This window comes from Lacerta agilis, chromosome 6 (genome assembly GCF_009819535.1).
Source record: "Lacerta agilis isolate rLacAgi1 chromosome 6, rLacAgi1.pri, whole genome shotgun sequence".
NCBI classification, from domain to species: Eukaryota; Metazoa; Chordata; class Lepidosauria; order Squamata; family Lacertidae; genus Lacerta; species Lacerta agilis.
In genome coordinates, this window is record NC_046317.1 from 24,477,875 (window position 1) to 24,489,889 (window position 12,015).

Here is a 12,015-nt window from a genome sequence, read left to right on the forward strand (position 1 = left end):
GATCAAATCTGGTGAAGAGGAAAATAGGAACTGTAATCATTTCTCCTTCCAATGAGTGGTGGCTTTTGCTTGTTAAGTTGTAATGAGACGCTGCAGGCAATGGAAGTGTGTGTCCTGGTCACATTTTCAGCTTGGCTAAAATGAAAGGGATGATTCAAAGTTGATGGCATAACTAACCCAGATGCAGTAGGAAGCAAGGGTGGCTTTGCTGTGGCAGGACGTGAAGGAACTGTGCTTGCTTATTTGTAGGGAAAAGAGAGGGGGTTTGATCAACTTTAGCCCTGGAGAGGGAAAGTGCACCCATGCCCCCAGTTTTTATTAATCCTCCGACATGCGCAGCTGGTTCAATGTACAAAGAAAATATTCTATACATCTAGCATGCGATTGTCCTACCGGCACTTCTTTGCTTAGCAAATGCAAAAACACACTCCTGGGTTTGAACAATGCAAGAATACTGAGAGAACAGTGGGTGAAGTTCTTCTCAGGCCATTCTGGCCAGCTTCCCATGCATTAAAAACAGCCTTTTTATTCACGTGTAAGATCAGATAACAGCTGTTGCTGGCATCAAAAGAATGGGCAACAAACCAAGCTGGAAATCTAAAAAGCAGTATTGTTAGGTATTTGTGTGCTAGTTATTCTTCTGTTGCTGTACAGAGATGTTCATTGTCTGGGAACCCAAGCTAACTCAGTCTTTATCTTGCAGAAAGGAGGTGGAAGTCAAGTGGGTACCTATTGGACGGCATCTATGTCATCACTGCATAAGTCCAACAAGTATAATTATATTGTTACCTGGGTTTTTGTTTGTCAGCATTGGTAGTTGGAATATGGACCTCAGTGTGAATCAAGTTATGCATTGGATTCCACTGTTAGGATGGCACTTGCCACCTGCAGCTTTCATGAATGGTTGCGTTAAAAAATGTGTGTGTGTGTGTGTGTGCATATGTGAAAGAGCTGGAACACCTGCCAGCTGATTCACTGGGGGCATCTTTTTATTCAATTAAAAGGTTTGTGGGGGACAACATGTTTTCACTTAAATTTTCAACAAACAAATGATACAGTGCAAATAACAACCAATCACAGACTGGTATGTACAGTGTTACAATGATTTTAAGGTCTTAGATATATAATAAATGTTCATAAGTGTACCAAGCAAACACATACATGAATGTATAGGCCACATGTCTGAGAAGACAGTCCTGAAACCATTTTGACTCCTAAAACTGACCAAATGTTTCTCTGCAAGGAGGGAGGGGGTGTCTTGGGCTACACCCCTTCTGTGATGTATGTATGATGTTTCTGGGGGTGGTCTTGGACTCCAGGGTGGGAAATTTAAATGTCTATATCAGGGCAGGCACACCTTTGTTCTGGGTCCTCCCCCGCTCTCCTGTGTGTGAGGGGAGTACCCTGTTGCAACAGCTTTACAGTGGTACCTCAGGTTACATACGCTTCAGGTTACATATGCTTCAGGTTAAGAACTTTGCTTCAGGATAAGAACAGAAATCGTGCTCTGGCGGCGCAGTGGCAGCGGGAGGCCCCATTAGCTAAAGTGGTGCTTCAGGTTAAGAACATTTTCAGGTTAAGAACGGACCTCCGGAACGAATTAAGTACTTAACCAGAGGTACCACTGTAATAAAGATCAGGCTTATTAGCTGCTTTGCTTCTCAATATTCTCTGGTTGGCCTCTGTTATTTTCTCCTACCGATGGAGAACCTACAAAAGGACTCTTGTGTGCCCCATAAGGGAATAAGGGCAGATTTTGTTTACAACAGCAAGCTACAGAATAAGTGATCACAGTGCAGCATCCCTTCAGACATATGAATGGCACATGGTGGTGAGTTTCCTTAATTTTGTTCCCATAGCTTAGAAATGGAAACTAAATATTGTCAAATTCTTTGTGCTGTAATTCACATTTATATAGGTTTGGGTTTTTTGGGGGGGTGCAGTATACAATGGCTAGGGCAGCTCAGAAGGGTCTTTGCCAAATGCCTGCACAACGGTAGAGGTCTGACTGGAAAGCTTAAAACCCACCACTGCTACATGGGAGATGGATTGAAGAATAGGAAATATAAATTGGCCCTTGCCAAATTGTTACCTTTTGTTTTGTTTCGTTAAGTCCTTTACAAGGTCTTCTTTCGAGAAGTCAGCGCCATATTTGTTTAAAAGATTTTTAAGTGCATTTACTGCTATTTTAAAAAATGTGAATTGATCATTTTATTTGGGGGGAGGGCTATGAAATGCAGAGGAAGGGGTAGGAGGAGGATATTGAAGTACGACAGGAACCACAGCCATCCCTAGGGACAACCAGCTAGAATAACGCAACAGCGCATGGATACAGGTTGCAACAAATTAATAGTCCCTGTGCTGTTTGGATCAATTGTTCTGATGATGTAATGTTCAGAACAACAAGAAGAAGACGGCAGGACTCTACAGGGAATAAAAACCCAATTATTACTAGTAATGGCTAAGGCTGAGGCACGCTTACCTGGAAGTAAGTCCTAGTGTGCATAATGGGACATATTTATGAATAAACACGCATAAGACTGTGGCATCCAGCTCAATCTTTTGCAAGAGCAAAAGTGGAATTCTGAGGAATCTTGGCTCCATCATTTGTGGTTTGAATTCTTTCCCTTGCCGGCTAACACAGAACTCTGTTCTACTCTGTCCCCCTCCCCTTTTCTTGTCTTGTCTTGTCTTGTCTTGTCTTTCTTTCTTTCCCATTGCTTTTCCTTCTCCTCCCTTGCCTTTCACTTCTTTTTGCAATCCTGCGGGGAGAAAAGAAGGCAGCTTGGTTTCATCAAACTTGAACCAGCAGAAACCCGCTGACAGTTCCTCTGGCTAAAATAATACCTTCTTGCTGACCTGTTTATCTCCAACAGCATACCTGCTATGTCTGCAAATACAGTTTCTTGTCACTTCCCCTTCCAACTTTTCTGCTTATCTAGGATAGCAATGCTTAATATCAAAGCCCACATATGTGGTTGCTATTCTGTGTGCGGGTTACTGTGGAGATAAAACTGCCTCTCATCCTGAACTGTGCAGCGTGTGTAGATTTGTTACTGCAACACAGGTTTTTCTTTGCTATCGCTGAGAACCTTCTCATTATTTGCTAGTTATTACACGACCATATCCCTAACGAGGCAGGCGTTTCCTTATGGCGGGCTTGTCAGCAATTGCATCATAAATGAGAAAGAAGCACACAGAACATCACCACCAGTGCTTTCAAGACAATTGTAGAGAATGGGGCATTTTTCAGATTGAGGGTGACCTTTGGGGCAACCTTTTGGGGACTACATCCCAGAGGTGGGGTGTGGGAACAGAGGCGAAAAATAGGAGGACTACTTAATGTACATTTTGCCCTTGTGCAGCAGGGTAATTTCTGCACCAGTAGAGAGCCAGTGTGGTGTAGTGTTTAAGAGCAGTAGACTTGTAATCTGGTGAACTGGGTTCGCGTCTCCGCTCCTCCACATGCAGCTGCTGGGCTAGTCACACTTCTTTGAAGTCTCTCAGCCCCACTCACCTCACAGAGTGTTTTTGTGAGGGAGGAAGGGAAAGGAGAATGTTAGCCACTTTGAGACTCCTTCGGGTAGTGATAAAGCGGGATATCAAATCCAAACTCTTCTTCTTCTTCTTCTTCTTCTTCTTCTTCTTCTTCTTCTTCTTCTTCTTCTTCACAAGCTCTCCTGTACATCCAGGCCTGCAGCCTGTGTTAGAAACGGAGATATGAAAGCTTGGAGCTCAATGCCACCTTAAACCGAGGTTACAGGTGCAACAACGGAATGACTGGGTGTGCTTTTTTGTAGCAAGAATAGAAAAAGCTGATAATGAATGAACTGCAGCTATAATAATATTAATAATATTAATATTAATAATAATAATATTAAATGGTAGCACTATTGGAGCAATATTGCCAGGTAACTCCAACAGCAGAGGAAGGGGCTCACCAGAGGGCACCAGTCTTCAGCAACTGAGGATGTGTGTTCCAAATGAATGAAGGGTGCAAGTTGAGTTTTAGGGTATGTTTAAAAGAGCCCCAGATAATAAAGACAATTGGGTCAGATTGAGACTTAGTCACACTTAGACTGACTCTTTTAAGCACGACACAGTCTGGATCCAGGCCAAAGTTGTCACAAACCACCATGAGGAATTGCTCTTGGATTAGCAGTGTATACATTTTCAAAATAAACACATAAACAAGGGTGGAATTTACACACATATTAAAAAACACTGTGAAAATGCTTTAAAAAAAAGTTTTGAAAAATACATTGAATTTGGCACAGCTCACTCTTGCCACCTAGTGTCACATTTGTATATTGCACTTTACAGCACATTTAAAATGTTTTAATTGCAGCTGTATAGCTGAGTCCCAGGATCGGAACTGAGTTCTCTGGTTGCATAAATGTCACTCAGGAATTACTGCATATAGCAGCAAATCTGAGTAACCTCGTCATGTTTACAGTACTCCAAAAGACTGAACTTTGTGTGCGCTGAACGATTCCCACTGACATTTCAGGTTTCTGAGCAAAGGATCACTCAATGATTTCATCCGCACTCTGTAGAGCCAGTGTGGTGTAGTGGTTAAGAGCGGTAGACTCGTTATCTGGGGAACCGGGTTCGCGTCTCCGCTCCTCCACATGCAGCTGCTGGGTGACCTTGGGCTAGTCACACTTCTCTGAAGTCTCTCAGCCCCACTCACCTCACAGAGTGCTTGTTGTGGGGGAGGAAGGGAAAGGAGAATGTTAGCCGCTTTGAGACTCCTTCGGGTAGTGAAAAGCGGGATATCAAATCCAAACTCTTCTTGTAGTTCATCAGATGACATTTATCAAGAAAGATTCCTGAATCTGCCCACTTGAATACATCCGTAATAAGGCTTTTTGGAATGTAACCGTATTTCACCTTTGTTGGAAGGGGGGGGACACACACGATTGAAGCTGAAGGTCAAGGTCAAGGGTGAGGGTTTTCCAGGGATGTGCTCACTAAGATTTCCACATCTCAGTAGTTTCTAACAAAGAGAAGCCGTAGCTTGCATTACCAGGAAAAATGCAAGTCTTGTTTGCTGGTTTTGGAAAGATCACCCCATTCTCCTCATCCTGAGCAGTGTTGCTCCTCCTTTGCCCTTTACATAGCTTTGCTCAGGTTCTCCAAAAAACACAGCGAAGAACAAACATCTCAAAGGAGCCAAAACATGGCCTCTCTCCAAGCCACACAGATTTGTATGGTTTGTCCCCATTAAGGAAAATATGCAAAAGGTTTAGGTTTGCCACGAAGCAGCAAGAGAAGTGTGCTCATGTGTGCGAGTGTCTACACACATGTACATACATTTGCCAGCTGCCACTTTACACGTGAGTAAGGCTATTTGGAACCAGAAAGAAAACAGAGGCGAAGACTGGATCTCTTTTTGCCTGGCCTGGCTGTTTGGAGAACTCATATGTCTACACAGCAGTCTAAGATGATGGCAGCTGTTGTCCAACAGCAGACTTTCCCCATCCCATTGCTAAAGGAAGGACCTGGTTGAGACACGGTGAGCCTTTTCTTCCTGCCATTTGTGAAATGCCCACTCAAACAGTTCTCCCCCCATGTCTCATTCTCAGGAGCGGCTGAAGGAAAAGCCTCGTTGTGCATCATGGACAGGTCCCGAAGGAGCTTTCTCCAGATGCCCCAGGCCAATGACAACGGTAATTACTTTCGTTGCACTACAGGACCTCTGGACAGCAATCACTTGGCTACATTGCGGAAGCATAGCAGAACTGGATCGCTCAGCTAGTTAGAGCATGGTGCTGATAATGCCAAGGTTGCAAGTTTGATCCCCGTATGGGGCAGCTCCATATTCCTGCTTTGAGAATGCAGGGTCCCTCACAACTCTACAATTCTATGATTAGAAGAGCTTAGCTAGAAAATAAAGCTGAAGTAATATCAGGAGTGGCTATACAGCGGTACCTCGGTTTACAAACTTAATCCGTCCCGGAAGTCCATTCTTAAACCAAAACTGTTCTTAAACTGAGGTGCGCTTTCCCTAATGAGGCCTCCCGCTGCCAGTGCCCTTCCACCGTTCAGATTCCATTCTTAGACTGAGGTAAAGTTCCCAAACTGGGACACTACTTCCGGTTTTGCGGAGTTCGTAAACCAAATTGTTCTTAAACTGGACTGCTCTTAAACAGAGGTACCACTGTAGTCATATACAGAGAGCCCCTCTGGTTCTTTTTCATTGCACATTCATGGTGATTAGTGCTCACGATGTTATTGGGGTAGTCATACAAGATCCCCGTATAACTCTGGGGCAATCACCCTGCTTCAATTCCAATCAGTGCATGTCCTCAAGACTGCCCTGCTTTTGTAGCAACCAGAACTGTCCACAGCTCCTAATAATAATAATAATAATAATAATAATAATAATAATAATAATAATAATAGAAAAGCAATAAAATATCAAGCATTAAAAACTTCCCTAAACAGGACTGCCTTCAAGTGTCTTCTAAAAGTCAGATAGTTGTTTATTTCCTTGACATCTTATGGGAGAGTGTTCCGCTACCAAGAAGGCCCTCTGCCTGTATTCCAAGTGTGGCTACAGACACTACAAAGACATTACTTGTGCTTTTATTTTCAGTCCCTTCCTTGAGGATCCCCAACATGGAACTTGTTTTGAACCCCGCAGCTGCCACACCCCGGGTCCGTGTTGCTTCTGTCCAGCAGACGCCACAGGCATTTTGAAAGCCAGGTGCCAAAGAACTAACATATCTCCGATGGGTGCTGAGTTTGCCATGGGTAAGCCTTGCAAGCGTTTTTGACATTTCCCGTGCAATGCGTTCAGGCTTGTTTCGCGTTCCCTGTAGCTGCTGTATTACAAAGGGTTGGAAAAGGAAGCCTAGGGAGATAGAAAAGGCAGGCACATCTTTTAATTGTGGAATGAAGGCGTTTGATAACTCAACATCTCCAAGTGCTACCAGGCCGGTTAAGAGTCTTCATAATCATCTCTGCAGGGCTTTGCACTCGGAAGTATCACTTTGATGTGTTTAACAACACTTCCGGGAACTCAGCTACACAGCTGCGAATGAAAGGTTCTAAGTGTGTTGTAAAGTGCGGGTGGCGCTGTGGGTTAAACCAGAGCCTAGGGCTTGCCGATCAGAAGGTCGGCGGTTCGAATCCCTGCGACGGGGTGAGCTCCCGTTGCTTGGTCCCTGCTCCTTCCAACCTAGCAGTTCAAAAGCACGTCAAAGTGCAAGTAGATAAATAGGTACCGCTCCAGCGGGAAGGTAAACGGCGTTTCCGTGCGCTGCTCTGGTTTGCCAGAAGCGGCTTTGTCATGCTGGCCACATGACCCGGATGCTGTACGCCGGCTCCCTCAGCCAATAAAGCGAGATGAGCGCCGCAACCCCAGAGTCGTTCGTGACTGCACCTAATGGTCAGGGGTCCCTTTACCTTTACCTAAAGTGTGAGATGCAAATTAGACACTAGATGGCGACAGTGAGCTATGCCAAATTCAATATATCTTTCGAAACATTTTTTTCAAAAAGCATTTTCACAGCATTTTTAATATGTGTGTAGATTCCACCCTGTTCCCCTTCCTGTGTCGGCGCTTGCAATGGCTGGAGAAGCTATTGTCTTGCGTGCCTGAAGGAAATGGTTTAAAAGAAAACTATACACAGTGACTTTCAGTGGTGTGCGGTGAAATTTTTCATAGGGGAGCAATTACAGCCAGAGCCCTGCTGCCTCCTTCAGAAAGCTGGGCAGGCTTTGGGAAGGTGGCAGGAGGGCTCTTGGGCCCCATCAAAGCATCGGACCTCCCTCACTAAGCCAGGCAAAAGCTTCCTGAGCTTTGGAAAGGAGGACCCAAGCTTTAATACTCATGTGAAATAAAAAGACTTATCCGCTTCAAGCCCCTGGATCAGTAAATTCAGCCTAGGTTAGAGAAGTTGAGAGTCACAGTACCTCCAGAGCAAACACCTGTACTTTGAGGAAAGCTGAGCTGCGGAACTCCTTGCCGCAAGGAAAACACCATGGCAAAGATTTTAGTCATTTCCAAATATGGTTTAGATCTCAGCAAGGGCCAATCAGAGAAGGCCCCATTGGGCCTGAGCCCCAAGCTCAAATTTAGACATTGGTTGATTTTTTTGTTACGTTTCAGAGTTTTGTTTTTCTGCACATCGTACCAGAGCATGATGCACTCTAGCAGGTTTCAGAAGTTAAGAGATGCGAGAAGAGACGTTCTCTCTCTCTTTTTTTGTAAATTGATACAGGTTGTGTCCTACTGAACGGTTTCAAATGCCTTATTTTGTTTCCGCACACCATCGTTTAAATTTTTTATTACGGCTAAGGACCTTGAAAGCTGGAAATGGCTCGGGCCTCTCTGAACCTCCGAGAGGGCCTTCATCTGTCAAAAGTGATGCCTGTTAATTGCCAGCTGATTGTGCTAAACTCTGCCTGCATCTGCCACTGTTTTGTGACTAGGTGAGCCCAGGAACCACTATTTTGTGGTTGCTAGGGAAACGTTTGTGCAGAGGAAATGTGGCCATAAACAGTAGAGAACCAAATACACACATTCGGCTCTCTCATTAACAGCCAACATAGTGACCAGCAAAGAAGTGTGGGGCTTTCGTTCCTCATAAACGCATTCCCAGCTTGTCCCAACATGGCCGGCCTTGAATAAAACATTACAGTCAGCAAGATCCAGAATGATCCATCCACTGTTCTCATGCTGCAATGAAGCTTCCTAAGGTGACTTCCTCGATTCCTTTGTGGGTTGAACGTATTTGCCAAGTAAAAGCAGGCAATGGGCACCCTCCCCCCCTTTTTAATTGCGTTTCTGATACATTTCCATATCGAAAAAATATGAACACATATAATGCAAAAAGAATCTATGAGGTTAAAATTAAAGAAAGAAAAATGACCGTTTGAAGGTAACAAAAAGTAGATAGAAAACCAGAGAGCATTTCCTTAACTGACTTCTCACCCTTCTCCTTCCATGGTTCCTTTTATTTCCTCTCTCGTGTTTTCTTGCTTCATCCTGTCGATCGAAACGACTTAAGATTGACTTTAGTTATTTCTTACACAGCTGGAAAAACTTGCCATCCTGCTAGGTTGATGATCTGCTTATAGGCAATGGGCATTCAGTAACCCCTACTTGCAGGGGGTCCCATTTCTCATTCTCTAGAAATAACAAAACATCCCTCCTCTCAGCCAGTCTGATTTACTGACTACCTTAATATATTGCTTTCCTGCCAAAAACAACCAAGAGGCTTTACAGTTTAAAAATAAAGGCATACAACCAGAGAGAGGTAATACAGTAAGAAAGGAAGAGAGGAGGGGAGAAGCCTGGCCCCAACTCAAGAGTATGGAAAGGGTGTCAATTCCAGATGTTGTTGGACTCCAACTCTCATTAATCCCATACACTCCAACGCTTCTCCGATGGAAATAGGGACGTCCCATTCCATTATTATTATTATTATTTATTACTACCCCACCCATTTGACTGGGTTGCCCCAGCCACTCTGGGCAGCTTCCAACATATATATATAAAAAATACAGTAAAACATTCAACATTTTTTTAAAAAAACCTTCCCTATACAGGGCTGCCTTCAGTTGTCTTCTAAAGGTTGTCGAGTTATTTATCTCAGGGGTTGCAGAACTTCAAACCTTCCAATATTTCTCTGATGAAAATAGGGGAGTTTTAAGGAAAAGCACAACATTCCGGAATCTAATCAGAAACACTTGGAAGGTCTGCAGTTTGGAGTCCAGCAACATTTGGAGAACTTTAGGGGCCCCACCCTAGGTATCCCTAGCTGAACGTTCACTGCTCTGCACTTCGTTCTACAAGCCTGGCAAAGTCAGTTTAAAACTGAGACCTGCACCCAGAGGATCCTCTCATTTGTACAAGATGAGCTCTTTTAAAAATAAATAAATGAATGAACAAATCTATGTCTCCTTTCAGAGGGTAGTATTTATTGTTGCTTTTGTTCTGGATTCTTCCAGCTTTGTGTGCACAATGTGTGAGTTGTTGAACTATTACTTTGCCTAGTTGGTGCTCCTTAGAACGGCTTAGCAATTAGTTGCCCTTTTAGGATAAGTGGTGCTAAAACTTTCAATTAAGCAGATTATTGAGAGAGAGAGAGAGAGAGAGAGAGAGAGAGAGAGAGAGAGAGAGAGATGGACCAGATGGAGATTGATGGCATAAAGAATCCTTTTTTTGCTCAAGTCTTCTGCACAGTAACTTTTTACTGTTAGAAACTTCCTCTCCTCTCGTCGAAGGCACTGCCATCTCTTCCCCGATGACCCCAGATTGAGGGAACTGGGTTATAACACAAAATACTTTGCACCCTCCAGTCATGAGGTTGCCTTGGATTTCTATGTTCACATGCCTCTAGAAGCAAAGGATGACAAAACTGGCCATGCCAGCTGGGTTGCAAAGTGATTAATATTGCAATCCAATTCAGGATCACAACCCACAGAAGTCAGAGGGTAGACTCCCCCCAAAATAGGTTTAGCTTAGCATCAGGTTGCAGGCTGTTTAAGAAGTGTCTGTACTGGCAATATGTAACTGTGGTTTTGGGGTTTTTTTTAACGATGTACTTCCAAGTCTATATCTTGTCTAGACTTGAAGTACATTCAAGGTTGCCTCTTCTTTCAACAGCTCAAAAACAGTCTGGATCCAACCTTAAGTCTCCAAGGCACTGACATTTCAAACCTTTCAGAAACTTGCCAAAGCTTTCCTTTTGGAGACCGTAACAGAACCCAGAATGCACAGGCTTTTGCTAAATGCTTCAAAAAGAGAATAAAAGTTTGGATCCAGACTTCCTGGCTTATATGCTATGGTAGCCATATGCAGAGCAGTAGACCCATTGAAATTTATGGGCATGTGAAAATGAGGTCTGTTAGTTTCATAAAAGTAGCATTTAATTGCACCCAGCACCCAGTTGTTGTCATCAAACACAGTGAGACATCAAACATTAGAAGCTTCCCTCAACAGGGCCGAGAAGACCCTCTGCCTGGTTCCCTGTAACTTCACTTCTCGCCATGAGGGAACTGCCAGAAGGCCCTCGGAGCTGGATCTCAGTGATACGCCTTCCAGAAGAAAGGAGTGGGTTTGGGGATCATTATAACGGATTCCTCCTTCTCTCTGCTGTCCCCTGTGGGTCCTGAAAATTTGCTCTGGAGAGCTGAAGGTATCTGAACAAAAGAGAAGCCTGCTGCATCCGGCCAATGGCCCTCGCCTTGTTGTCATGGGAAAGCCAGAAGAGCCGAAGACCAGAGTACTCTTGACTCCTGTGGTTTCCAGCAACTGGTAGTCAGAAGCTGTACCACCTTCATCCATGGCTAGTAGAAGCAGACTCTACCTGGAAGAGTCTTGGAGGTGACAATGGGAATCTGCCCAAATCGCCCCTCCCCTCCCATCCTTCCTCCAGCAGATGTTTCTTCTAGATGTCTCTCTTGTGCGAATGAAAGGAGTCCCTTCTGCTTGTAGAAAAGCAACTCCTTTAGCGTATTTCACCTCCAGGCACTCTCAGAGTTCTTGCCACACAGCCCTCCCATACACAAAAGGAGGTTAAATTATTAGAGATAATTTAAAGGGGGAAGAAAGGCTTTTCTGACAAAATACCCCCTGCCCCTGCGCATAGCTGGGTGTTCTTCTGCTAGTCAGCACACCTGGTACAGAGGGGAAGCAGGCCGCACAAATGAGTCATGAACCCAGCTGAGATTTTGTAAGCCTCGGATTTGACACAAACAACTTTTAATATAAAAAAGCTATTTAAGAAACAATTCGGATTATTTGTCCAGCATGCGATACAAAAAGGACCAGGTTGGTGCTGTATGTTTTCCAGCCCTCCTGTGTTCCTCATTTTCTACAATTACGCAAAGGCCACGGTAAGGGCCTTTGTAGCAAGAATTCCATGAATGACTTTTTTTTTCTCCTTTTGGTAGTGGGCGATTGCCAGTTTCTTTCATCCTGGAGCCAGATTCTTAACTATTCTGCTTCAAAGAAAGGGGACTTTTATTATAAGTCCTACTTCCGGAGCATGTTCTCAA